Here is a 25,321-nt window from a genome sequence, read left to right as displayed (position 1 = left end):
TGTCCTCGGTCGTGGAGATAATAGGTTATTCTTCCACGGCTGTCACTTGCCAAAACCGGGTTTTAAGTATAGAAAAAGGTGGAGGGGAGGTTTGTTTTCCAGTTTCGGGCAATCAGGGATTTAGCCGCTGACAAAACGTGTGCGACCAGTTTACTGGAGAATTTGTCAAGCATTCACAGTGGAAAATAATATACAATAAACAATGAAAATTATATTCAATAAACAATCCATAGTGCGTTTCCAAAGACATACATAACAAATAAAGATATAAATATACAAAAAAAAAAAGAAAAAAAGCGGAAGTCAGAAGGCAGTCAGATACAGAACATGTACAACGTAAGGGCAGTTACATAAATGTTAAGTAGAATTTGATTGGCTGCTATGAGCAACATAACCAGTTCTAAAAAACTCCCACCTAAGTAAATTTACCCTACAGTGTCTAGTTAGACAGTCAATATGTCGACAACAAGTGGTCAACATGAATTAGGTCAACATAGTCAAAATGTCAACAAGGTCATTAGGTCGACGTATGAAAGGTCCACAGTGGTTATGGTCAGCAGGTGCAAAAGGTTGACAAGTTCACGTGGTCGACATGAGGGTTTAAAAAAAAAAAACTACTTTTTCATACTTTACCATCCACGTTGACTATGACTGGGATTAGTAACCTTCCCGAAGCATGCGAGGTGATGCAGTGCACTAATTGGGGGTGCACGGACTGAGAAGACAAAAATGACAATGAAAAAATGTTGTGTTGACCTTTTTCTGTGATAACCATTTCCCAGGCCGACCTTTTCATGTGTGGACCTTTTGTACCTGTCGACCTTTTCCAGTGTCGACCTTTCATAAGTCGACCTAATGACCATGCAATACAAGGGAAGAAAAAGAAGCAATACTTCCCTGCGCTGGAAGTGTAGAGGCTGCAAATAAGTATATGTTCCGGAGTTATCAACCGGAAGACAAATAGTACCACAATACAAGAATTATACACAAATTGCGCTTCAACACTGGATAAATGGAATACTTCAGACCGGTTTGTTTCCCAAAAATCTTAAAGTCTCTAATCGATGTCTCCAGGAATTTTCTCCAACAAGATAGTACATAGAGGAAGAAAAACAAAAGAAAATTTCCAATGTGTGGTAATTTCTTAAGATGTAACAGGAATCATACAGAGGGACTATGGGATATAGAGTTTCCCCTCCTTAGTGTCTTTGTAAGATGTTCTGGGACCACCCGGAAAGGGTGTCAGTCATAAACACAGAATGCTCACTTTCTTGCTTACTTCAACATACGTATGTGGACTCCTATAAAGGTAAACTTCACTCCAGAGGGTTCCTAATTTACCAGGTTATTCTCCGGCATATGGGACATGGGAGGAAAAGCAAAGAGAGAAAATCCAATGTGTAGTGGTTCTCGTTGAATAAACCTTACTCAGTGTGCGTCTTTCAGCTGCAGTTCCATCTGTGGCTTCTGTCTCCAGTAGCAGCTCATGGGAGACCTTTAGATACCTTTATAGGAGTCCACATACGTATGTTGAAGTAAGCAAGAAAGTGAGCATTCTGTGTTTATGACTGACACACTTTCCGGGTGGTCCCAGAACATCTTACAAAGACACTAAGGAGGGGAAACTCTATATCCCATAGTCCCTCTGTATGATTCCTGTTACATCTTAAGAAATTACCACACATTGGAAATTTTCTTTTGTTTTTCTTCCTCTATGTACTATCTTGTTGGAAAAAATTCCTGGAGACATCGATTAGAGACTTTAAGATTTTTGAGAAACAAACCGGTCTGAAGTATTCCATTTATCCAGTGTTGAAGCGCAATTTGTGTATAATTCTTGTATTGTGGACCTAATGACTATGTTGACCTTTTCACTGTCGACCTAATGATTGTAGACCTGTCACAGTCAACCTAATGATTGTAGACCTTCTGACTATAGATCTATTGAACTGTAACCTGCTCATGTAGCTTAAGACTTGTGAAATATATAGGTAAGTATACAATAATCGAATACAAGTGCTGATACTTTACACAGTAAAAATGAATGAGAGAAAGAAAGGTGTCTCATGCTCACCCATCAGGCAATGTAATAGGAGGATCGCCCTAAAGAATTGGGGTTTCATTCCATTGGGTGAGTCACATACTATGATAAATCTGAGATTGTGTTGAGGTTGATAAAGCAGTAATACAGCTTTTCCATGTATTATAAAAGGAGGAATCCTTCTTCTCTTTGTGAAACAATGCCTCCACCCAATCCATGTGAAATATGAAATTAAGTTTCTATATAATTGAAAGGTGAAGTAGGTTGCGTGTATACATTCTTGTAAAATCAAATGGTCTTTTTTGCTGCAGCACTTAAAGCGAGCAAGAATTTTCCGCTGCAGGTATGATGTCTCTGCCCTCTTGGAAAAGTGGCCAAGACAGCCCACTCTCTCAGCCTCTCGCCTAACCCGCCTCATAGAGAGAGGACAGTGATAAAGGTCGGCCACCTTCCTGTTACATCAAGGACAAGTATGGGAATCGGATAACCCCATTCTATATCGAGCTTTTTAAACCTTAATTAGTATAACTTTATTGATAAAAAAGCAGACTTGTTAATAAAATCTAACTGAATAAAGGTTAAATGGGTATTGTTGAATAGGTATTATTTGCATCATTTGATCATTTAAAAAAATCAACAATTTTGGGTACATTTTCTTTCCACTTCTTGCAGGACTTTGCAGTCCTGCAAGAGGATCAGCCAGCAACAGGAGGCCATCAATCAATGCTGTCTGGGAGGGGGAGGGACCAGGAGGAGGCGGGGCTGCTGCAGTGCAGTCAATCGGACCACCCACTTCCTGTAGACAAACCTGCTAGCAGGAGGAGGCTTGGTGCCACGGCAACCTTGGGGCCAGCCCAAGTAGGCTGAGCCCTGCAACTGATGAAAGATTGTCTTCCAGCAGTTGCTAACAGACTCCTATTATACGGTCTCATCAGATATGACCATGTCAGGGAAAGCTCAGCCTAGGGATGGCCATCAGATCCCCCTCCATCGATAGTTATGGTGATGGACGCGTAACAAACGATGCGGTCATGTACCATCAATGTTTCAGTTATGCTGTTAGCAGACTTGGAGGCGGAGTTTTGATCACACCAAGGGGTAAATGTATGAAGCAGTGATAAGAGCAGAGAAGTGAGCGAGTGGAGAAGTTGCCCATGGCAACCAATCAGCATTGGAGTAACATTTATAATTTGCATAATATACAATTGTACAGAGCAGCTGATTGGTTGCTGCAGGGAGGGCAGATATAACGTGTGCAGAGAGTTAGATTTGTGTGGGGTGTGTTCAAACTGACATTTAGATTGCAGTGTAAAAATAAAGCAGCCAGTATTTACCCTGCACAGAAACAATATAACCCACCCAAATCTAAATCTCTCTGCACGTTATATTTGCCCCACCTGCAGTGCACATGGGCCCTCATTCCGAGTCGTTCGCTCGGTAATTTTCTTCGCATCGCAGTGAAATTCCGCTTAGTACGCATGCGCAATATTCGCACTGCGACTGCGCCAAGTAATTTTACAATGAAGATAGTATTTTTACTCACGGCTTTTTCTTCGCTCTGGCGAACGTAGTGTGATTGACAGGAAATGGGTGTTACTGGGCGGAAACACGGCGTTTTCGGGGCGTGTGGATAAAAACGCTACCGTTTCCGGAAAAAACGCAGGAGTGGCCGGAGAAACGGGGGAGTGTCTGGGCGAACGCTGGGTGTGTTTATGACGTCAAACCAGGAACGACAAGCACTGAACTGAACGCAGATGCCGAGTAAGTCTGAAGCTACTCTGAAACTGCTAAGTAGTTTGTAATCGCAATATTGCGAATACATCGGTCGCAATTTTAAGAAGCTAAGATACACTCCCAGTAGGCGTAGGCTTAGCGTGAGCAACTCTGCTAAATTCGCCTTGCGAGCGATTAACTCGGAATGAGGGCCATGGTTTTGCCCATTAGAGAACAATTTTGCTGCTGTAATCGGGTCTGAATTAGGCCCTTTGTCCAAGCTCCAGCTCCCTCTCCTGCTGCTGCTACAGAGACATGCCGTAGCTGACAGGGCCTGCTGTTGGCTCCAATGTGTGCCCTATACGCCCGGTTCTGGACCCCACTTGTCCCATAAGAGGGGCCCTGCTATGGACTGGATTGAGTGTTCGTTGGATGTATAATCAAGAGCGTCTCAATATTTTTAGATTTGGCTACCTTATATAACTACACTTTCTCCTGTTGAAAAAGAGCATATTAGAAAGATTTTTCACCTTACCAAATAGTATAATATGGCTGTTCTGGAAGGCAGTACTCCTCCTTTTTGATTGAGTAATTTCGGTGTTTTCTAAACTGTATTTGCTCCAAGGCTACCCTTTTCTTGTTTATCCCCTCATATACTTGATATCTTTAACAATTTTGTACTGCTTGTTATTTAGTTTTTTTTAGGGGGGAAGGGGGTGGGATGGTTGCTATTGTCCTCCTTAATGCTTTGTTTACCTAAGCAGACTACATATGTTCCATTACCATGCTGTACACTACCATGTCATTTGAGCACCTTGTAATGCTTACTTTTTCTCAATAACTATATTTCTCTTACGTCCTAAAGGATGCTGGGGTCCACATTAGTACCATGGGGTATGGATGGGTCACTAGGAGCCATTGGCACTTTAAGAGTTTGAGAGTGTGGGCTGCATAGGCAAATGCAGGGGGGTTTCCAGTTGCCCGGAAACCCCCCTCTTCTTGGTTACCGGTATTTTACCGTATTAAATATAAAATACTTTTACTGACATACAAGGTTATTAACCAAACTGCACCAACATACATCTCTTCACTCATCTCAAAATATCTCCCTACCAGACCTCTCCGCTCTGCACAAGATCTACGTCTCTCATCCACACGCATTACTTGTTCACACTCAAAATTACAGGACTTTATCCGGGCTTCACCCACTCTGTGGAATGCCCTCCCACGCACAATAAGACTCGCCTCTAGTCTCCAAACCTTTAAACGTTCCCTGAAAACTCACCTCTTCAGACAAGCCTATCAAATTCTAGACGCACCCACATAACCTTAGGTGCTTCCCTATCTAATTACATCCTCTCTGTACAATATACATAACATCACATATCTTGTCTTTCTTTACTCTCACACCCCCCTGACACTTGGCCAACATTGCGGGATATCATCATACAACCCATTAAGAACCTAGCAATCTGGTGAAACATTATGCAATAGATAGCACCTATCCTTGTGTATCAATGCCTATTTCCCTATAGATTGTACGCTTGCGAGCAGGGCCTTCCTACCTCTATGTCTGTCTGTTTTTACCCAGTTTTGTTCTATTACTGTTGTTCTAATTGTAAAGCGCAACGGAATATGCTGCGCTATATAAGAAACTGTTAATAAATAAACAAATAAATTCTTGGCAAGTGGCTCAAATTCTGAAAACAAAAGCAATGGTATATAATACGATAACTAGAGCTACCACCACATAATGCAGTTTAAGGGACAGAGCAGAGCTGCTGCACATGCCCAGTGGAAGAATCTTCTTCTACCAAGTTTGCTGTGTGAATCCTCAATCTGTACACTGGACATGAGAGTAGCTACCAGGAAGAAAAGACAGGAGCCTTACCATGAGGTGGGAGAATGTGTGCTTAAAAAGTGCAGTACTGGTTCTATTATGTTTGTAATATTTATTTATTATGGTATGTTTAATCTTTTTCCTGACCACTTATTTACATTATTTAAATGTGTGATACAGCCTATACTATAGACCATCTATAGTGTTAAATATTAATACTGTATTCCATACAGTATACATTAATGTCCAGTCTTTACTAGGTTCTTCTACCACTCCCCCAGACTCACACAATTGCTCCAACGTTCTGCAGAGTGGGAGATTGTGTACTGCATTTGGAAACCCCCCTCTAGAAATCCTGTGTTTGCCACTGGGCTGGCTCCTCCCTTTATGCCCCTCCTATCAAACTCAGTTTAGAAAATGTGCCCGGAGGAGACGGTCACAGCTAGGGGAGCTCTACAGAGCGTTTTTAGCAAAAGTTTATTTTAGAGTTTATTATTTTACAGGGAGGCTGCTGGCAAGAGCCTCCCTGCATCTTGGGACTAAGGGGGGGGGAGTAGTGTCCGCCCTGTGGGGTCTGAGCCACTATCTCCGATGACAGGACACTGAGCTCCTGAGGGGATAGAACGTTCCCCGCCACAGGGGATCGCTCACCCCGGCAGCATGCCGCCACCCCCTTACAGAGCCAGAAGATCAGTGGCGAGTGAGTCAGTGGCAAGTGGGGAGCCGGTGTGAAGATGGTGGCAACAGGGTATGGAGCGCAGTACTAACTGTGCTCCGGGGCTCAGTGGTATATAGTGCGGCGCTGTGAGGGGTGCCCTGAGCCAGCCCCTACACCCTACACTAACCTATAAAGCCTGTCAGGGTCCCGGGATCGCTGCCAGCATGAATCCTCAGGCCAGTATAAGCTTCTGAAGAGCGGGAAGACAGCGCCATTAAGGGGGCGGAGCTTCTCCTCATAGCGGACCCAGCAGCGTTCAGCGCCATTTTCCTCCCTGCAGAAACGCTGTCAGTGAAGAGCAGTCCCTCCAGAGCAACTGCAGGGGGTTGTAGAAGGGAGAGAGGCTGTGTAAAGACTGTGTAACCTATTAAGGTGCACAGTCATCGCTGGTTGGGGTCTCCCTATACCTTGAAAGCGCTGTGTGTGGGTTGGCTCCAATCTCTGTGTCTCTCTTGCCATTCTTGGGGGTGAAACTCTGTCTGTCCTCCCCTGTGTGTGTGTGGTGTGTCTGTGGTCTCCATTTAGCTATGTCCAGGGACTCTGTGTCATATGCTGCAGAGGATATGTCCTCTCAGGATGATCTCATTCCATGTAATCAAGATTGCACTGTTTTAGCGCAGATACCAGCAAGGGAGCCTGAATGGTTATCCTCTATCAAATCTATGATTTCTCAGATTTCTATTAGGGTTGCACAAAATTAATCTGCAACTCAGGTTTTACAGAACTCTATGGCAGTTTGGTCTGGTTCTGTTACCTCAGGGCCCCCCTCTGTAGGTTCCCACAAACGTGATCTTGCCCAGATTGTGCAAGATGACACGGATACCGATTCTAATACGGCAGACGGTGATGGGGATGTGCTCAGAGTGGCCGCATCTCTTGCTAAAGGGGTGCAATTGATGATAGAGGCTATCAGGAATGTGTTGAATATTGCTGATACAACACCGGAGCAGGTTGAGGAGGGTTACTTCACTGATAATAAGAAAGCCTCGCTAAACCTTCCCTGCTACCAAAGAATTAAATGCAAATTTTTGAAAAAGCATGGGAAAACCCGGAGAAAAAATTCCAGATCCCTAGAGTTCTGGTTGCTTTCCCCTTCCCTGAGGAGGATAGAAAGAAATGGGAAAACCCACCCATAGTGGACGCGTCTGTATCCAGACTCTCGAAAAAGGTGGTTTTACCTGTTCCAGGATCTACCGCCTTAAAGGAGCCGGCTGATCGCAAAATTGATACTACACTCAAATCCATAAACACGGCTTCAGGGGCGATGCTACATCCTACTATTGCCTGTGCATGGATTTCCAAAGCTATAGTAAAGTGGTCAGGCACATTACTTGAGGATTTGGATACAATGGATAAAAGTGACGTTGAATTGTTGTCACGTAACATTCAGGATTCTGCAGGATTTATGGTGGAATCCATGAAAGACCTGGGTTCAATGGCTGCAGGAATATCTTCCATGTCTGTCTCAGCTCGTCGAGGCGTATGGCTGCGCCAGTGGTCTGCCGACGCAGAATCCAGGAGAAGTGTGGAGACCCTACCCTACACAGGTCAGGCTCTCTTTGGGGAAGCGTTGGATGCGTGGATCTGTACGGCTACAGGGGGTAAATCACCTTTTCTCCCCTCAGCTGCAACTGCTACGAAGAAACCTTTTTCTTCAGCTACATCACAGTCCTTTTAGGTTGCTAAAACAAGAAAGGTCAAACCGTCCAACACCTTCTTTAGAAGAGGTCGACCAAAATCCAAGAAACCTGCTGCTGCAGGTTCCCAGGAACAGAAGCCTGCTTCAGGTACGCCAAAGTCCTCAGCATGACGGTGGACCGCGCAGCCTGGAGGTAGGGCCGATGGGGGCAAGACTCAGACATTTCAGTCACGTCTGGGTGTCGTCCGGCCTGGATCCCTGGGTTTAAGATATTGTGTCCTAGGGGTACTGGGGGAGGGGGAATTCCTGGTATCCCTGGATATCAAGGATGCGTACCTCCACATTTCGATTTGGCCGCCGCATCAAGCTTATCTCCGATTCGCACTCGTGGACTGTCATTTTCAATTCCAGGCCCTGCCATTCGGCCTCTCCACAGCACCGAGGGTATTTACCAAGGTGATGGCGGAAATGATGGTTCTACTCCGCTTACGGGGTGAACATAATTCCACATCTGGACGATCTGTTGATAAAGGCATCGCCCATGGAGAAGCTGTTACAGTCCATAGCTCTCACGACCCAGCTTCTCAGGGAACATTGTTGGATCCTGAATCTTCCAAAATCACATTTGGAACCTACCAGGAGGTTGTCATTTCTGGGAATGATCCTCGACACGGAAGTGCAGAGGGTGTTTGTTCCAGAGGAAAAAGCGTTGGTGACACAAACAATGGTCCGGGATGTCCTGAAGCCAGCCCGGGTGTCAGTTCATCAGTGCATTCGCCTTCTGGGAAAGATGGTGGCCTCTTACGAGACTCTGCAGTACAGGAAATTTCATGCTCGGTCCTTCCAACTGGATCTCCTGGACTAATGGTCGGGATCTCATCTACACATGCACCAGAGAATACGTCTGTCGCCAAAGGCAAGGATCTCACTCCTCTGGTGGCTGCAATTGCCTCACCTTCTGGAGGGCTGCAGGTTCGGGTTACAGGACTGGATCCTTCTAACCACGGATGCAAGTCTCTGGGGCTGGGGTGCAGTCACTCAAGGGGAAACCTTCCAAAGAAGGTGGTCAAGTCTGGAAGCCGGCCTGCCAATAAACATTCTGGAACGAAGAGCCGTCTACAACGGTCTTCTCCAAATGGCCCATCTTCTGAGAAATCGGGCCATTCAAGGGCAGTCGGACAATGAAACGACAGTGGCTTACATAAACCGACAGGGCGGAATGAAGAGCAGAGCTGCAATGTCAGAGGTAACAAGAATCATCCTCTGGGCAGAAAAACACGCGTTGGCACTGTCAGCAATCTTCATACCGGGAGGAGGCAACTGGGAAGCAGACTTCCTCAGCAGACACGATCTCCATCCAGGGGAGTGGGGACTCCATCCGGTGGTGTTCATGAAGGTAACAGATCTTTGGGGTGTATCTCAAATAGATATGATGGTCTCTCGTCTCAACAAGAAGCTTTGGCGGTATTGTTCCAGGTCGAGGGACCCACAAGCTGTGGCGGTGGACGCCCTAGTGACTCCGTGGGTGTTCCAGTCGGTGTACATGTTTCCTCCACTTCCACTCATTCCAAGAGTTCTAAAACTCATAAGGAGAACAAAAGTTCAGGCAATCCTCATTGCACCGGACTGGTCAAGAAGGGCTTGGTACGCGGATCTTCTGGATCTACTGCTAGAAGAGCCGAGGCCTCTTCCTCTTCGGGAGGACCTGCTGCAGCAGGTGCCGTTCGCTTATCAAGACTTACCGCGGCAACGTTTGACGGCATGGAGGTTGAACGCCAGATACTAGCTCGGAAGAGCATTCCAAACAAAGTCATTCCTACCCTGATACAGGCTAGGAAAGGAGTAACGTCTAAACATTACCATCGCATTTGGAAAAAATATGTGTCTTATTGTAAATCCAAGAGGTTTCCTACGGTGGAGTTTAAACTTGGATGGATTCTCCTCTTCCTCCAAGCAGGTGTGGATATGGGCCTGAGATTAGGTTCCATAAAGGTCCAGATTTCGGCCCTATCCATTTTCTTCCAGAAACAGTTGGCTGCCCTCCCTGAGGTTCAGACCTTTTTGAAGGGAGTTCTGCACATCCAGCCTCCCTTTGTGCCGCCTACGGCACCCTGGGATCCTAACGTGGTGTTGCAGTTCCTCCAGTCAGACTGGTTTGAGTCTCTACAGGAGGTTGAGGTCAAGTTCCTCACGTGGAAGGCTGTCACTTTGTTGGCCTTGGCTTCTACTAGACGTGTGTCGAAGTTGGGGGCTTTGTCATGTAAAACCCCATACTTGATCTTCCATGAAGATAGAGCTGAGCTCTGGACACGTCCGCAGTTCCTTCCGAAGGTTGTGTCGGCATTTCATATCAACCAACCTATTGTGGTGCCAGTTGCTACTGACTCCTCAATTTCATCAAAGTCCTTGGATGTTGTAAGGGCTCTGAAAATCTATGTGAAGAGGACTGCTCGTCACAGAAAATCGGACTCTCTATTTGTCCTGTATGATCCCAAGATCATACAATTGGGTGTCCTGCGTCTAAGCAAACGATCTTTTGCTGGATCAGGTTCACTATATAGCATGCATATTCTACGGCAGGCCTGCCGTGTCCTACGTCTGTTAAGGCCCACTCTACTCGTAAGGTGGGTTCTTCCTGGGTGGCTGCCCAGGGTGTCTCGGCTTTACTACTATGCCGAGCGGCTACTTGGTCGGGGTCGAACAAGTTCGCAAAGTTCTACAAGTTCGATACTTTGGCCTCTGAGGACCTGAAGGTTAGTCAATCAGTTCTGCATGAGCCTCCGCGCTCTCCCTCCCATTCTGGGAGCTTTGATACATCCCCATGGTACTAATGTGGACCCCAGCATCCTCTAGGATGTAAGAGAAAATAGCATTTTAATTACCTACCGGTAAATTCTTTTCTCGTAGTCCGTAGAGGATGCTGGGCGCCCGCCCAACGCTTCGTTATCCTGCAGTGATTATTTAGTTCAGTACTGCTTAGTTCTTGTTAAGTACTGTTTCGTTACTTGGTAAGTAATATTGTTCAGCCGTTGCTGATGTTTCAAGATAGCTGGCTTGGTTTGCCTTGTGTGTGAGCTGGTGTGAATCTCGCCACTATCTGTGTAAAATCCTTCTCTCGAAGATGTCCGTCTCCTTGGGCACAGTTTCTAGACTGGTAGAAGGGGCATAGATGGAGAAGCCAGCCCACACTCTCAAACTCTTAAAGTACCAATGGCTCCTAGTAGACCCCGTCTATACCCCATGGTACTAATGTAGACCCCAGCATCCTCTACGGGTTAAGAGAAAAGGATTTACTGGTAGGTAATTAAAATCCTAATATATATATATATATATATATATATATATATATAAAAGAATAGCCCTGCTGGTATAGTGCTCCCCAACCCACGGGACAATTGTAAGCATTATGGGCCGGACGTGTGTGCCAGACTCCACACAAATGCAGCTGCAGTCACGCCAGCTTCTTGGAAGGGCAAGACAGCCACTAACCCAGGTGTATCTAAATCAACTTGATATTAGATCAATTTTCTATTCATTAATACACCCAGAAGGGCTCAAAGAGAGCTACGAGATAGCTCCTTTCCTTTAAAGACGTAAGCAACAAATTCATCAGCTTTCACTTTGATTCTTCTTTGCTTCTTGTCTTTTCTTTTCTCTCTGTTTGGAGCACACCTATTCGTGTACAACTCCTGACCATATTTACAGCCATTCCACACTGGATCTGCCCAAATACGTCTGATCTTGGAAGCCAAGCAGTGTTGGGCCTGGTCAGTACAGGGTTGGAAGACCACCTAGGAAGACCGGGTGCTGTAAACAAATATCAGGGCGTACACTTACCTGTAATGGAACTCCATTTAAGGTGGTTCCCATATAGGGTCATAACCTATTACTGTAGGAATAGATTAGTTCTCTCGTACGTTAATATTCTTTTCGATGCTTTAAGATTGGGGATACCTGAAAATATATTTTATATTGCTCTAAGCCTCAGTTTCGGATTACAGCCATTCCACACTGGACCTGCCCAAATACGTCTCATCTTGGAAGCCAAACAGTGTTGGGCACGGTCAGTACAGGGTCCGGTGACTACCCAGGAATACCGGGTGCTGTAATCTAATGAGAATCGAGGCATGGATGCACAGAACTTAATTCAAATGTACCCAAGATTATAATTGACCAAGAAATGTATGGGATGCTGGATTTGTTTTGAAATGTATTAATGATTAGAAAACTGATCTAATATCAAAATGAGTTAGATACACCTTTTTTTATATATATATATTTTTATATTTTTTTATATATGTATAAACTCTCGTGCTATATATAGATATAAAGTCTCGTGCTAGTCCCCCATATTGTGTTCTATACACTACTAATTCTTCTAGGACTCCTTTATTAGAAATAAATATATGGGTAAATAATGAAGTTATGTAATTTAACATAGCGGCTCCCAGCTAATGTGTTTCTGATCCTGAGATTTCCTCTCTTAATTTGCATGTGCGGCTTGAAACGAACTTATGGAGACAAATGCATGAGAAACAGGATGCCTATGAAAGCACAGATGTTCCCTACAATATGGTCACCGCCGCTTTATCTCATTATCTAATACTGTCAGCGGCCACCGGACTTTTTCAAAATGGCCGCCGTAATAGGAAATTAATGAGAAATGAATGACTTCACTGACTAAGAACGGGCAAAGCCGGCGCATGTGCAATACGGGCCTCCGGCTACCGGAAGTGACGAAAGAAGCGGCCCGGACAGGAAGTCACCGGCTGCGGCATTTGCTTTTAAATATCTGTGTGTGTTTTAACAATTTTAAATTCTAAAGATAGCGGTCCAGCTCATCACCTTACTCTAGCCCCTTTTGACACTATTATTTATACCCTAAATGCTTGATTTTACTAATGACAGGAAGTAATGTAATTAATCACTTCACATTAGTTTGGGTATATATTGAAGTACTGTTCCACTCACACACCACGCCTTGATGAAGTCTGACCAGATGAAATGCATTGGGTGACACCTGATATACTTACCTTCTCAAGTTAAGCTTTTTGGAAACTTTTATTCTCATTTTACAAATATTTAACCCTCTTAGATCTCTGCAGCAGTGTTTTAATAGTCTCATCTCCTGTATTAACTATTCAGAGGTTTTTATTCTTACTCCTTTTTATTATTGTGTTAATTTTCTGTGATATCAGTCTGATGTCTTAGTGCTAGTTTTGTAATAAAACCATGTATACTTTTACTATATCGAATGAGTAAACAGTCTACCTATTTATATATGTCACCAGTGGTCGCTTAGATATATCTTATCAGCTTTTCCTATATATATATATATTTATATATTTTTATATATATATATATATATATATATATATATATATATATATATAAAAACATCCGTTAGAGTCCACACTCACATAGTCCCGTTTCATGCTGGGGTGCATATCCAGATGAAGGATAACCACAAAGGTTATAATTCTTAGATAGCCATATGAAGGGAGAGCACTCACCAGACTTCTTAAAAGATAAATTCTTTATTTGGCACAGGAAATCAAACAGCTACATCGACGTTTCGGTCCTATCCAGAACCTTTGTCAAGATACAAACACAGTGTGGTGTACAGACATTTATACCCATCCTGGTTCCCTCCCACCAATAAAGTGGTCTCCACCTACATTCTCCAATAGTAAAATTATTCATGGTTCTATGAATAAGATAGATCAACAATCCACCATATGGGTATCTATATTTATAAATATCTGCTAGATTATCATAAAAACATACTCAATTCAACTTAATCGTGTATAAAAATCACAACAAATCGGCGTGCGTTCCAGCGGCCGGGTTACTTCCGGTCCGTGAACCGCATATCCGGTCACATGTCCCGGAAGTCAATCAACCTCCGGTCCAGGACCAGTATACTCAGTCCATGGCAACCGAGGTAAACACAGCACACAAAGTAAAATGAAATGAAAAAATACCCCACATCCTGTGTAAATTAGATGTGGTGATCAGAAGTGTACTAACTTCGTGCTGCTGGTAAATCTACGAATATCGGCATTGGATAATGGTTGATTATCCCAACTTGAAGATGGACACCCTGAGTATTTTATTAAGATCCAGTACTTGGAGAATTGATTTATTCACAAGATCGGCGTAAATGATCTATTGAACACTATGGACACTTGTTTAATATTTCATATTTACCTATTTGTAATATTGTCTATAGTGTTAACAATATGTATCAGTATGTACTATATGTTTGATGTCCACGGCATAGTTTCATGTCCTGGACACGTGATCTTGTTTGCGGTTCATTGACCGGAAGTAACCTGACGGCTGATATAAATGCCGATATTCGTAGATTTACCAGCAGCACGAAGTTAGTACACTTCTGATCACCACATCTAATTTACACAGGATGTGGGGTATTTTTTCATTTCATTTTACTTTGTGTGCTGTGTTTACCTCGGTTGCCATGGACTGAGTATACTGGTCCTGGACCGGAGGTTGATTGACTTCCGGGACATGTGACCGGATATGCGGTTCACGGACCGGAAGTAACCCGGCCGCTGGAACGCACGCCGATTTGTTGTGATTTTTATACACGATTAAGTTGAATTGAGTATGTTTTTATGATAATCTAGCAGATATTTATAAATATAGATACCCATATGGTGGATTGTTGATCTATCTTATTCATAGAACCATGAATAATTTTACTATTGGAGAATGTAGGTGGAGACCACTTTATTGGTGGGAGGGAACCAGGATGGGTATAAATGTCTGTACACCACACTGTGTTTGTATCTTGACAAAGGTTCTGGATAGGACCGAAACGTCGATGTAGCTGTTTGATTTCCTGTGCCAAATAAAGAATTTATCTTTTAAGAAGTCTGGTGAGTGCTCTCCCTTCATATGGCTATATATATATATATATATATATATATATATATATTAGGCAATTTGTTAGTGGCAGCACTCACCGGACTTACACATACAAATAAAGACACTACACTACAACCAGCACAGTATTAACGTTTCGAAGTTTCATCGATTAAACTACGCAACTTTGGTACTGTGCTGATGGTAGTGCAGTGTCTTTATTTGTATGTATAAATCCAGTGAGTGCCGCCTCTAACAAATTGCCTGTGTAACTTCTTTAGGATGGCACCAGGGCCATTGTAACGTCTATGTGTATAACGTGCTATACCTGGTGCAATATGTATAACGTGCTCTGCCTGGTGCAATATGTATAACGTGCTCTGCCTGGTGCAATATGTATAACGTGCTCTACCTGGCGCAAAGTGTATAATGTGCATTACTTGGTGCAATGTGTATAACATACTCTACCTGGTGCAATGTGTATAATGTGCTTTACCTGGTCGAATGTTTATAATGTGCTCTACCTGGTGCAATGTGTATAATGTGCTTTACCTGGTCAAATGTTTATAATGTGCTCTGCCTGGGGCAAAGTGTACAACGTGCTCTACCTGGTTCAATGTGTATAAAGTGCTTTACCTGGCACAATGTGTATAATGTGCTCTGCCTGCTGCAAAGTGTATAATGTGCTTTACCTGGTGCAATGTATATAATGTGCTCTGCCTGGCACAAAGTGTAGAAAGTGCTCTATCTGGCGCAATATGTATAACATGCTCTTCCTGGCGCAGTGTGTATAGGAGGTTCTACCTGGTGAAATGTGTATAAGCTGCACTACTGTGTTGTGTAATGTGAATTGGCCATGCCCATTCCCCACAAAGCCACGTCCCTAAAATTTTGCTGCGCACCTCAAATCAGGCCTTCTGAGCAGTAATCCTGCCCACTTGACAGACTCCACCCTCTCAACAGACCCCACCCCTATTAGGGCTGCTTCCATAAATTTCCTGGGCTGGTTTTTGATCCCAATCCGCCCCTGTCACCCTCTATAAATGAAAATTTAGGACCTGACCAGTGTGGAAACCCTCTACCTCGATACATTCCCAGCTAATACCATGTTACCACCCCCTGTCAATCACTTTGTGACTGAGGGGGAGATGTACTAAGCAGTGAAAAGAGTGGAGAAGTGAGCCAGTGGAGTAGTTGTCCATGGTAACCAATCAGCATTGAAGTAACATAATTAACATGCTACAAAATTATACAGAGCAGCTGATTGGCTGCCATGGGCAACTTCTCCACTGGCCCACTTCTTCACTCTTTTCACTGCTTAGTTCATCTACCCCTGAATCCTCATTTGCGCATGCGCAGTGCGATCACAGCGCATGTGGTCTGCTAATAATTGCTCAATTGAAAAAACATCGGCATTGCATAGAACTCTGAATTAGGCCCATAATTAATTCAGTTTTGGAAATGTTTGAGGTGGCGAGATAACATCCAAGATGAAATGTTAGAAAGTCATTAAGTTGGGTGGTATTCATGTGACTGCCGGTCAGCTGACCGACAGTCACATGACCTCCTCCACCAGCCCGACGGGTTACTATCCCAATGGTTGGCATGCCGACCAGCAGGGACTATTTCCACTCGTGGGTGTCCACAACACCCATAGAGTGAGAATAGAACCTGTGGCGACCGCAGCGAGCCTGCAAGGGGCTTGCTGCACTCGCCCCTCCCCGCCGGGATCCCGGCGTCGGTATGCTGCTGGCATCCTGGCGTCGGTAAGCTGACCGGCGGTCTCCTGACCGCCAGTCAGCAGTACTACACCCGATTAAGTTACACCCGATTAAGTTATATGGACCAATACAGATAGTGACAAATCTGGGGAAGATAGGCAGATTTGAGTATCATTTATATACAGATAATACTGAAATCCAAAAGAGCTGATTAGTTTACCAAGAGATGAGGTATAGATTGAGAAAAGCAGAGGACCTAAGACTGAGCCTCACAGTACTCCAACTGAAAGGGGTAGCAAAGAGGAGGTAGATTCAGAGAAGCAGGTACTGAAAGAGCGATTAGATAAGATTTGGTATAGTAAGTACAAGCTTTTGTTGCTATAAATTAATGGCAAAAGTATGTACTTTATTGTAGGGATTTTAGTGATTACAGGACAGTTGATTTTCGAACCAGCTGTCCTAGCACCAAACAATACTGAATTGTTCTAGTGCATTGGTTTTCCTCACTGCAAATCGAGTAAAGTTAAAAACTTAAATTAAGCTGCGCCACTGCAAATTATTATTAAAAGGCCCTAAGTGCTATAGAACCTTGATAAATTAGCACTAGAGCGGGATAAAAATGTTGGGTGTGGATTATTAGATCTACACTAAAAAGGTCTACAGTCAATAGGTCTACCAGTAATGGTAGACATGCATTAAGTCGACAGGGTCAAAAGGTCGACACAGAAATGGCCGACACAATTTTTGTGGGGCTGTTTTGTGACTTTTCTGTAACAAACAAGCCCCATTAGTGTACCGCTTCGCTCGCCATGCTTCGGGCAGGTTACTATTCCCAATCATAGTCCACATGGATGGTAAATTATTAAAAAGTTTAAAAAAAACAACCACCTTTTGTCTACCATATATGTATCGACCATTGTCATGTTGACCTTTTGACCCTTTTGACCTTTTGACTCAGTAGAACTGTTGAACTGTCTACAGTTTACATGTTGGCCTTTTGACCCTGTTGACCTTTTGACCCTGTCGTCCTAATGCATGTCTACCATTAGTGGTAGACCTATTGACGATAGACCTTTTTAGTGTAGATCTATAGTCCGCGTACCAAAAATGTTCGTAGTTATCATTTCAGTAGATAGACTGGACCAGTTCCTACTGCAACGCAGTGGGCCAGTTCCCACAGTACAGGGCATACACATCTTAGCTAGGACCAGACCAAACCTACTAGTGCAAGGCTGTGATCCATTTATAAGAGAGACAGAACAAGACAAAGCAGGTCCCACCTACTAGTCACTAGCAAGCACATGCTGATAACTACCAAAATTACCTTTTTTTTTATACCACTTTATTATAAACATAAATTCTTTATTCTTGTCCGTCAATAATGAAACATTTTAACCGTGTAATGCAAAACAGTGGGGTATATTTACTAACGTGTGAGGTTTTTTTTTTAGTAATGTGGAGATGTTGCCCATAGCAACCAATCAGATTCCAATTGACATTATTCTATCTGCTTCTAGAAGATAATAGCTAGAATCTAAATGGGTAACATCTCCACTTCTAAAAAAAACCTCACACCTTAGTAAATATACCCCAATGTTTCATATTTGCAATCCAAGGAAATATTAAGGTTTTGTAGTCAAAGGGCACAGCTTCAATATTTGAAATTCATGAGGATCAAAGTCAAAAAACATAATACACAATGCAAACAGCTTGTTAGAAACATCTAAGGTTGGAGCTACCATTAGACAGCTTTAGGAAGAGCCACTGAGGTTGCCAACCACAAAAATGAAAGATGTCTCTGAAAAAGATATCCTTCTTCTACATCATTGGTTCTTAAACTTGGTCCTCAGGACCCCAAACAGTTCACATAGTCCATGTATTACCAACTGTTATAATTTAAACATCCACAGTTGACCTGTAAATAATGTACTTTTTGGGGTCAGGGGATTCATTTGAGAACCACTGCTCTAGATGAGGGCTGGCTAAACCAGTCCTTGTAATCTACCAACAGTTCATGCTTTCCAGGCCTCCTGGATATCTGTAGAATTGTCAGTTAGGAATGAATGCAGCACATCTTAATTAGTAATGAACACACCTGTGCACCAGTTTGGTGGTCTGGAAAATGTGAACTGTTGGTAGATCTCGAGGACTGGTTTGGCCAGCTCTGCTCTAGATGATACAGATGGGTCCTCCGTTATCTTGGCTCTTTTTGCGCCTAGACGGAGGTTTAGTCACGCCTAAGCGATAGCTTAGGTTGCTGAGTTTAATCACGGACAGGCGCGTTGAGGCGCGACTAGATACTCAGCATGCAATACACATCTCCACCACTGGGTGGCTAATGCTCCACTAATCCAGTACTTTATATCGAACGGCGGCGGATTAATCTAGAAGCTCTGGCAAATGGTCAGTGACGACTGTAATGTTAATATACAATCCTGTACTGCATACTGTACACACAGATGGTGACCAATGGTCAGATGGAGAGAGTTAAAAAAATAAATAAGTAGTTTATACAGATACAAATGAACATGTTAAAACACTTGTGTATGCAGACGCAACTAAAGATTGTGTATGCAGACGCAACAAACGTGTGAAAGGAATAATGTAGCTAATTGACTTTAAAGTACAGTGCACTAAATACCGTGCTTTTGAAATATGAGTGTCCGAGTCCCCTAAGGCATAAACCAGCACCAATGGGAAAGAATCGCTCTTTGCAGTACTTTTATACATTAACTTGTAATTTATCCATGCAGTGTTGTGGGCTAGCGAAGAAGGCTCCCGCCTGCCATACTAAGTTCCTGGATTTGGCATTCAGGAACTTAGGGAGGAGCATTTATCTCCCTCTGTTATACTTAGAAAGATTACAGTGGAGAGAGAAAAAAACTCCTCCCTAAATTCCTGGATGCCAAATCACCGTCCTTAGTATCTCTGTACAGTATTTTCTATTAGTGTACTAATTAGCACAAGCAGCTTGTAACATACAGTGGCAAGATTAATCTTTCTATGTATAACAGAGAGAGATAAAAGCTCCTCCCTAAGTTCCTGGATGCCAAGTCACTGTTCTTAGTATCTCTGTACAGTATGTTCTATTAGTGTACTAATTAGCTGTTCGTGCTATTTAGTACACTAATAGAACATACTGTACAGAGATAGTAAGGACGGTGATTTAGCATCCAGGAACTTAGGGAGGAGCTTTTATATCTCTGTTATACTTAGAAAGATCACAATGGAGAGAGATAAAAGCTCCTACCTAAGTTCCTGGATGCCAAATCACCATCCTAAGTATCTGTGTACAGTATTTTCTATTAGAGTACTAACTAGCACGAACAGCTAATTAGTACTCTAATAGAACATACTGTACAGAGATACAAAGGATGGTGATTTGGCATCCAGCAACTTAGGAAGGAGCTTTTATCTCTCTCCATTGTAATCTTTCTAAGTATACTGGAGGGAGATAAAAGCTCTTCCCTAAGTTTCTGGATGCCAAATCACCATACTTAGTATCTCTGTACAGTATGTTCTATTAGGGTACTAATTAGCTGTTCGTGCTAATTAGTACTCTAATAGAAAATACTGTACACAGATACTAAGGATGGTGATTTGGCATCCAGGAACTTAGGGAGGAGCTTTTATTTCTCTCCATTATACCTAGAAAAATTAAACTTGCCGCTGTATGTTACAAGCTGCTCGTGCTAATTAGTACACTAATAGAACAAACTGTAGAGATACTAAGGACAGTGATTTGGCATCCAGGAACTTAGGGAGAAGCTTTTATCTCTCTCCATTGTAATCTTTCTAAGTATAACAGAGATAAAAGCTCCTCCCTAAGTTCCTGGATGCCTAATCACCGTCCTTACTATCTCTGTACAGTATATTCTATAAGTGTACTAAATAGAACGAACAGCTAATTAGTACCCTAATAGAACACAATGTACAGAGATACTAAGGACGGTGATTTGGCATCCAGGAATTTAGGGAGAAGCTTTTCTCTCACTCCAATATTCATGGAAAGATTAAACTTGCCGCTCTATGTTACAAGCTGGTCGTGCTAATTAGTACACTAATAGAACATACTGTACAGAGATAATAAGGACGGTGATTTGGCACCCAGGAACTTAGGGAGGAGCTTTTATCTCTCTCCATTGTAATCTTTCGAAGTATAACGGAGAGAGATAAAAGCTCCTCTATAAGTTCCTGAATTCCAAATCACTGTCCTTAGTATCTCTGTACAGTATGTTCTATTAGTGTACTAATTAGCATGAACAGATTGTAACGTACAGCGGCAAGTTTAATCTTTCTATGTATAATGGAGAGAGATAAAAGCTTCCCCCTAAGATCCTGGATGCCAAATCACCATCCTTAGTGTCTCTGTACAGTATTTCATTTTAGAGTACTAATTAGCACGAACAGCTAATTAGTACCCTAATAGAACATACTGTACAGAGATACCAGACCCTCCAACATGACCCGCACGACTAGGCACAAAATGCTCTGTTTCTGGACTTCCCTCTTAATTTATGATTTCCATCACCTGTGTTGAACTTGTTAAATGATAAGAAAACTGTTTCTTCACAGGTGATGGCAATAATAAATTAAGAGGGAGGTCTAGAAACAGAGCATTTTGTACCTAGTGGGGCGGGTCATGTTGGAGGGTCTGGTATCTCTGTACAGTATGTTCTATTAGGGTACTAATTAGCTGTTCGTGCTAATTAGTACTCTAAAATGAAATACTGTACAGAGACACTAAGGACAGTGATTTGGCATCCAGGAACTTAGGGAGGAGCTTTTATCTCTCTCCATTGTAATCTTTCTAAGTATAATGGAGAGAGATAAAAGCTCCTCCATAAATTCCTGGATGCCAAATCATCGTCCTTAGTATCTCTGTACAGTATTTTCTATTAGAGTACAAATTAGCACGAACAGTTAATTACTACCCTAATAGAACATACTGCACAGAGATACTAAGGACGGTGATTTGGCAACCAGGAACTTAGGGAGGAGCTTTTATCTCTCTCCATTATAAATAGAAAGATTAATCTTGCTGCTGCACGTTACAAGCTGTTCGTGCTAATTAGTACACTAATAGGACATACTGTACAGAGATACAAAGGGCGGTGATTTGGCATCCAGGAACTTAGGGATTAGTTTTTCTCTCTCTCCATTGTAATCTTTCTAAGTATAATGGAGAGAGATAAAAGCTCCTCCATAAATTCCTGGATGCCAAATCATCGTCCTTAGTATCTCTGTACAGTATTTTCTATTAGAGTACAAATTAGCACAAACAGTTAATTACTACCCTAATAGAACATACTGCACAGAGATACTAAGGACGGTGATTTGGCATCCAGGAACTTAGGGAGTAGCTTTTATCTCTCCGTTATAAATAGGAAGATTAATCTTGCTGCTGCACGTTACAAGCTGTTCATGCTAATTAGTACACTAATAGAACATACTGAACAGAGATACTAAGGACAGTGATTTGGCAACCAGGAGTTTAGGGAGGAGATTTTCTCTCTCTCCATTGTAATATTTCTAAGTATAATGGAGAGAGATAAAAGCTCCTCTCTAAGATCCTGGATGTCAAATCACCGTCCTTATTATCTCTGTACAGTATGTTCTATTAGTGTACTAATTAGCATGAATAGCTTGTAATGTGCAGGGGCAAGTTTAATCTTTCTAGATATAATGCAGAGATAAAAGCTCCTCCATAAATTCTTGGATGCCAAATCACCGTCCTTAGTATCTCTGTACAGTATTTTCTATTAGAGTACTAATTAGCATGAACAGCTAATTAGTACACTAATAGAACATAATGTACAGAGATACTAAGGATGGTGATTTTGCAATCAGGAACTTAGGTAGGAGCTTTTATCTCTCTCCGTTATACATAGAAAAATTAATCTTGCTGCTGTATGTTACAAGCTGTTTGTGCTAATTAGTAAACTAATAGAACATACTGTACAGAGATACTAAGGACGGTGATTTGGCATCCAGGAACTTAGGGAGGAGCTTGTATCTCTCTCCATTAAACATAGAAAAATGAACTTTGCCGCTGTACATTACAAGCTGTTTGTGCTAATTAGTACACTAATAGAACATACTGTACAGAGATACTAAGGACGGTGATTTGGCATCCAGGAACTAAGGGGGGAACTTTTATCTCTCTCCTTTATACATAAAGATTAAACTTGCATTCTAGGTTACAAGCTGTTCGTGCTAATAAGTACACTAATAGAACATACTGTACAGAGATACTAAGGACGGTGATTTGGCATCCAGGAACTTAGGGAGGAGCTTTTATCTCTCTCCTTGTAATCTTTCTAAGTATAACAGAGAGAGAGATAAAAGCTCCTCCCTAAGATCCTGGATGCCAAATCACCGTCATTAGTATCTCTGTAAAGTATGTTCTATTAGTGTACTAATTAGCACGAACAGCTTGTAATGTACAGCGGCAAGTTTAATCTTTCTAGGTATAATGGAGAGAGATAAAAGCTCCTCCATAAATTCCTGGATGCCAAATCACCGTCCTTAGTATCTCTGTACAGTATTTTCTATTAGAGTACTAACTAGCACGAACAGCTAATTAGTACTCTAATAGAACATACTGTACAGAGATACAAAGGATGGTGATTTGGGATCCAGGAACTTAGGGAGGAGCTTTTATCTCTCTCCATTGTAATATTTCTAAGTATAATTAACTGTTCATGCTAATTAGTACACAAATAGAACATACTGTACAGAGATACTAAGGATGATGATTTAACATCCAGAAATTTATGGAAGAGCTTTTATCTCTCTCCATTATACCTAGAAAGATTAATGCCACTGTACATTACAAGCTGTTCGTACTAATTAGTACACTAATAGAACATACCGTACAGAGATACTAAGGACGGTAATTTGGCATCCAGGAACTTAGGGAGGAGCTTTTATCTCTCTCCATTGTATATAGAAAGATTAATCTTGCTGCTATATGTTACAAGCTGTTTGTGCTAATTAGTACACTAATAGAACATACTGTACAGAGATACTAAGGACGGTGATTTGGCATCTAGGAACTTAGGGGGGAGCTTTTATCTCTGTCCATTATACATAGAAAGATTAAAATTGCCGCTGTACGTTACAAGCTGTTCATGCTAATAAGTACACTAATAGAACATACTGTAGAGAGATACTAAGGACAGTGATTTGGCATACAGGAACTTAGGGAGGAACTTTTATCTCTCTCCATTAAACATAGAAAAATTAACTTTGCCGCTGTACGTTGCAAGCTGTTCGTGCTAATTAGTACACTAATAGAAATTACTGTACAGAGATACAAAGGTTGGTTATTTGGCATCCAGGAACTTAGGGAGGAGCTTTTATCTCTCTCCATTATACCTAGAAAGATTAAACTTGCCACTCTACATTACAAACTGTTCGTGCTAATTAGTACCCTAATAGAACATACTGTACAGAGATACTAAGAATGGTGATTTGGCATCTAGGAATTTAGGGAGATTATATCTCTCTCCATTATACATAGAAAGATTAAACTTACCGCAGTACATTACATGCTGTTGGTGCTAATTAGTACACTAATAGAACATACTGTACAGAGATACTAAGGATGGTGATTTGGCATCCAGGAACTTAGGGAGGAGCTTTTATCTCTCTCCTTTATACATAAAGATTAAACTTGCATTCTAGGTTACAAGCTGTTCGTGCTAATAAGTACACTAATAGAACATACTGTACTGAGATACTAAGGACGGTGATTTGGCATCCAGGAACTTAGGGAGGAGCTTTTATCTCTCTCCCTTGTAATCTTTCTAAGTATAACAGAGAGAGATAAAAGCTCCTCCCTAAGATCCTGGATGCCAAATCACCGTCATTAGTATCTCTGTAAAGTATGTTCCATTAGTGTACTAATTAGCACGAACAGCTTGTAATGTACAGCGGCAAGTTTAATCTTTCTAGGTATAATGGAGAGAGATAAAAAAGCTCCTCCATAAATTCCTGGATGCCAAATCACCGTCCTTAGTATCTCTGTACAGTATTTTCTATTAGAGTACTAATTAGCATGAACAGCTAATTAGTACCCTAATAGAACATAATGTACAGAGATACTAAGGATGGTGATTTAGCATCCAGGAACTTAGGTAGGAGCTTTTTTCTCTCTCCATTATACATAGAAAGATTAATCTTGCTGCTGTATGCTACAAGCTGTTTGTGCTCATTAGTACACTAATAGAACATACTGTACAGAGATACTAAGGACGGTGATTTGGCATCCAGGAACTTAGGGGTGAGCTTTTATCTCTCTCCATTATACATAGAAAGATTAAACTTGCCGCTGTTTGTTACAAGCTGTTCGTGCTAATTAGTACACTAATAGAACATACTGTACAGAGATACTAAGGACAGTGATTTGGCATCCAGGAACTTAGGGAGGAGCTTTTATCTCTCCATTAAACATAGAAAAATTAACTTTGCCGCTGTACGTTACAAGCTGTTTGTGCTAATTAGTACACTTATAGAAAATACTGTACAGAGATAGTAAGGACGGTGATTTGGCACCCAGGAACTTAGGGAGGAGCTTTTATCTCTCTCCATTGTAATCTTTCAAAGTATAACGGAGAGAGATAAAAGCTCCTCTATAAGTTCCTGAATTCCAAATCACTGTCCTTAGTATCTCTGTACAGTATGTTCTATTAGTGTACTAATTAGCATGAACAGATTGTAACGTACAGCGGCAAGTTTAATCTTTCTATGTATAATG

The 25,321-nt window shown here is 42.1% G+C and overlaps 1 pseudogene; it reads left to right on the top strand.

Annotated features, from left to right (window-relative positions):
• The first annotated feature begins 11,648 nt into the window (after positions 1–11,648).
• LOC134944258 (5S ribosomal RNA) lies at positions 11,649–11,767 on the top strand (annotated as a pseudogene).
• The last annotated feature ends 13,554 nt before the right edge of the window (positions 11,768–25,321 follow it).

This window comes from Pseudophryne corroboree, chromosome 1, assembly GCF_028390025.1.
Source record: "Pseudophryne corroboree isolate aPseCor3 chromosome 1, aPseCor3.hap2, whole genome shotgun sequence".
NCBI lineage: Eukaryota > Metazoa > Chordata > Amphibia > Anura > Myobatrachidae > Pseudophryne > Pseudophryne corroboree.
Note: the sequence above shows the minus strand (reverse complement) of the source record. Positions and strands in the feature narration are given on the sequence as shown.